Genomic DNA, 4,843 nt, shown 5'->3' on the forward strand with positions numbered 1-4,843 from the left:
TTGTCAGTCATATAATGGAGGTATATGGGGTCCACCTCAAAGAGCATGCACAGAGAAGTCCAAATTAAACATGATTTAATGATTCGTAAATGTAAGTACACATTGATGGCCTAAGACACGAAACGAGCGGTTTGTGTGAGAAAACGAACAGTATTTATATCGTTTTTACCTCTTGTAACCACAGCCACGTCCAAGTGATTTGAAGATCTTGGATGTGAGGTAAAAACGATATAAATACTGTTCGTTTTCTCACACAAACCGCTCATTTCGTGTCTTAGGCCATCAATGTGTACATTTACAAAACATTAAATCATGTTTAATTTGGACTTCTCTGTGCATGCTCTTTGAGGTGGACACCATATACCTCCATTATATGACTGACAGACAAGAACGGTTTGACCTAAAAATACCTAATTTGAAAATACTGTGGAAACAAAGACATCTACATCTTGGATACCCTTGAGGTAAGCTAAAACATATCAAAAATTAATTTCAAAGTGAACTATCCCTTTAAAACAAAAATCATCAGGAGAGGATTCCCAGACCGCTACATTAAGTTTGCCTGGTGCCTCCTCCATTTTAAAATCCAAGAGTTATATTATTTAAATGAGGTTTCATGTAAGGTATTTTAGTCATCATTGATATCTTACCAAAACATGTGTCCTAATTATTAATTTCGGCATGAGATGAACATTGTGATCAACTCCTCTATTGCAATGCCTATCAGAGTGAATCAGAGTCTATCTAGTCACGTCTGTTTGCCGCAACCATAACATGCTCACACCTCTGTCATCTGAACCACGCTGGTTCAACAGTAGAACTGTCATTAATAGAGTCACGTACAGATGGTGGAGTAATAACTTCTGCTGAATAATAGATTTGAGATCGCAATCAATTTCATATTATTACAGCTAAATTACACAAACAACAGAAAGCTGCTCAATATATTTTAATATTAATTTAAAGCTGTAGTATACAATGTTGAAAATCGGTCGAGAGAGCCTGAAACGGGAGGGAAGTTTTGAAAAACTCATCCCGCCTCTCCACACACACCCCCCTCCCTTCTGCTACCTGATCCCACCCACAGGGAAACGAATTGAACAACGTCACTCAATCAAGTTGTCATCATCGGAATGACACGTTTGAGATCACGCCAACGCAAGATTAGCAACACATGAAATGTTCTACACTACCCACCACCATAAGTATGATATCAATAGTATTGCTAAGGTTTTGAGTAATTGTTATAGCAGCATACAGCGCATCTTTTTGAAATTCCGATCGGCTCGAACAGAAACCCGCTAGGCATACTGCAATATATTCAAGCACTTCAAGAAATATATTTACTTTGAACCGTGATACAGGTGATGCTAAACAGCTAACATTCCAATGCCGACCGGCAGCATTAGCAAGTTTTCAGACTGATAAAAAGCTATTTATGTAACACGTCACACCATATAAGAGTACAAATAAATGTTTACCTGCTCAATAAAAAGTCAGCCGTGTCAGCGTCGGTCTTCAGTCCCAGATCTCGCTGAAGTTTCCTCCATCGGTCAATGGTGAACCCTATATTTATCCTACTCAACTTTCGGCGTTCTTCACATTTTCTTTTCGTCTCTGCTTTTTCCTCAAACGACTTTCTCTTCCATCCTAACTTTCAAGGGGGGCGCAGTCGGGCGTGGTTGGGCGCGGTCGGATGCGGTCGGGGTGGAGACGCGAGCTCCAGGCGGAGTTTCAAGTGTAGCTGGTGATTGGATGAGAGCAGTTGACCAATGTAGCTTTGCGCTCGCAAAGCTTCCATTGGTCAACTTTTATGTGGCTTTACAGCCAATAGAGTGAATGGATTTTTTTCGTTCTTTTCTCTATTTATATTGTTAGGATTATACTATATAACCATAAACAGCATCTAAACGAGGATATTAATAATGAACAATCTTTGAAATCGTATACCCTAGCTTTAACATGCAGGATGTAATTGGTGTCCACTTTCCTCTCGTAAGCCTGTGGTTTGTTCAGACAGCAGCATCTTCTCAACTTAATTTAGTTAGCCATCTTGAAGGACATCTCAATTCTTGTTGAAAAATGTGAGGAATGTAAACAATTCCTCCCCTTCATGTCTATCACAATTATTTTAATTCTGTCTTGACAACTCTCAAAAGATTGGCATGGTAATATGACAATTTTAACGTTTTGGTGGAATAGACACGCTCGCCTTGCTCTGTTCTGTGACGCGCGTTCGTGACTCTCCTGTTCAAACTCGTTCATCAAAATGAACAAATCTTTTATCGAGTCATTTCATTCATTTCGTTCGTTGAATGAACCAAATGACTCGAAAAAAGATTTGTTCATTTTGATGAACGATTTCGAACAGGAGAGTCGAGCAAGGCGAGCATGTGTGAGCATTTTTTAAATGACCAATCGTTTCACTAGATGAGACCCTTACTGTAAAAAAAAAATATTGTTGGTTTAACTTAAAAAATTAAGTAACCTGGTTGCCTTAAAATTTTAAGTTGATGAACTGGAAAAAATGACTTAATACAATGAAGGAGATTGATTTAATCATCAGAAACTCAAAATAATAAGTTATCTGAACTAAATAAATTATTTAAGTAGATTCGACAAAAGAAAAAATGTTGTGATAACAAATCTTGAAATCGTTTAAAGCCATTTGAAGCTGCACTGAAACGGTTGAACCGTTTGAGTCCCAGTAAAGTGCATTATATGGAGAAAAATGCTGGAATGTTTTCATCAAAAACCTTAATTTCTTTACGACTGAAGAAAGAATGACATGGACATCTTGGGTAACATGGGGGTGAGTAAATTATATATCAGCAAGTTTTTTTTTTAAAGTGAACTACTCCTTTAAGAACTTATGACCCTGTGCCATCTAGAGTTGAAATCTTTGTTTTACCTTTGCAGTTTAAATAAAACATCTCACATATTTCAACAGGGCATATGCTTATTATTATTATTTATTATGAATTACTTTTAAAAAAAATCTAATTCAACAGCATTAGGGCAGATCCCTTCAGCACAGCTGGTGATGCCTTGAAGCGACACTTGAGTGATCAAAAATATTCCAATACACAAATGAGCTTTCCTTCTATTCCTCCACGCTCATTTTCTTTCCTTGCATTCTTTCCTTGCATCCTAATGAGGGTGGAGCTATAGGATGCAGGGAAAGGAAGAGAGTAAAGGAAAAGAGGACAAATAAGAAATGAGAAGCATCCTAAGTGTGACAGCCAGGGCCACTTTCTCTGTGTTTCTCTCACTCTCTCTTAGGAGACTTCGCTCTAATTGGACATATGAAGGCTCACCAGTTGATTCGTCACCAGAAAACTGCCATCGTTTGAAATACACCACGGATGCTGGAGAGTGAGAGTTGGCGTTGTTGTTCCCTATCCACCACAGAGGATAGGGAATGGCTACCATTTATTTTTCGATTGTAAATACTGGGTAGTTAACTTAAGAACTCCACCGTTATTTATTTTCAAGTGGTTGTGGGTTTAGGTGGCACAATCTTTGGTTAATTATTTAGTTTTTTCCAACCCGATCTCACGACCAAGTCGTACGAATTTGACGAATGATTAAAAAGTGGCTAATTCGTAACAATTCATACGATTCCTCACTCGTACGAATTAATACGATTTTGCTAAATTGTACATATTTTACGAATAGGCCAATTCCAATGAATTCGTACGAATGACCTACCCCTTACCCCGCCCCTAAACCTAACCATCACGTGGGTTTAGACAAATCGTACAAATTAGTACGAGTGAGGTCGTACGAATTAGACACTTTTTAATCATGCTTCGAATTGGTACGAATTGGTCGTGAGATAATGTTGTTTTTTCCCAATCCTGAACAGATTGCCTTTAATCCGAGTGGTGTCAAGAAAATAGAATAAAGAAACAAGCACACGATAATGGCACTTATTTATGTTTCATCCCTGACCCTGGGTCGCAACACTGTGTTATTATTGAATGTATCATAATCTGAAGAAGAAAGCACGTCTAAGCGATGACATTCATGGACCTGGCAACCGACGCACTGGATGCGCAGTCTAAGCAAAGGAACAGTGTGTGTGAGATTTAAGGCAGTGGTGACTGATGAGGTACAGCAGCCATCAGATTTGTCTTGTTCATCACTCACCCACAGCAGTGTTCTGGTGTCACGCCCCTCCTCTTATCCAACCTCTCCTGCCGTAAGTCAGGACTGCGCAGTGATAGGACAGCACGGCTGCTGATGATTCAAGGGAGAGGCAGAGGTTATACTTCCTAACCAATAAGAATCATTCTTATCAGATTCAACAGATTAACAGCTTGTGACTGAAAATTGGAAATGCTACACTTTTTCCATTAATCTGAGTGTATCAGCATGAGCACAACATCTGCTTTGCTTGCAACATTGTCACATTTAACTTGTTCACTGGTGCGATCATTTTTTTAATCTACTTTAGATGTTTATTTATTTATTTTTGTATTTGTGAGGAGTACTATACAGACAAAATCAAATCGGAATGGATGTGTTCTATTTGTTTATCTGTTTGATTGACCTTTTGGGAGGAAATGTGCATGCATATACATTGTAATAGGGTTAGCAATCATTCATTTAATTTTTTTTTTATGCTTATATCATGTAGATTGAAATTTGCATAAACGATAATGGGCCCTAACCCATATTTTAGGGAAGAAAAAAATATATAAATCCATCAGCTATGCTATACTGAATGTATGATTGATGTGTGTCAGTGCAGCAGTGAACGGGTTAAACGCTCAGCCAGTGCAATAATGCTAACTATTCCAGCTCCGTTCTGGGAGTTTATCGGAACAATTCCACTGCG

The sequence above is a fragment of the Pimephales promelas genome, chromosome 23, assembly GCF_988280905.1.
Source record: "Pimephales promelas chromosome 23, fPimPro1.hap1.1, whole genome shotgun sequence".
Classification (NCBI taxonomy): Eukaryota; Metazoa; Chordata; class Actinopteri; order Cypriniformes; family Leuciscidae; genus Pimephales; species Pimephales promelas.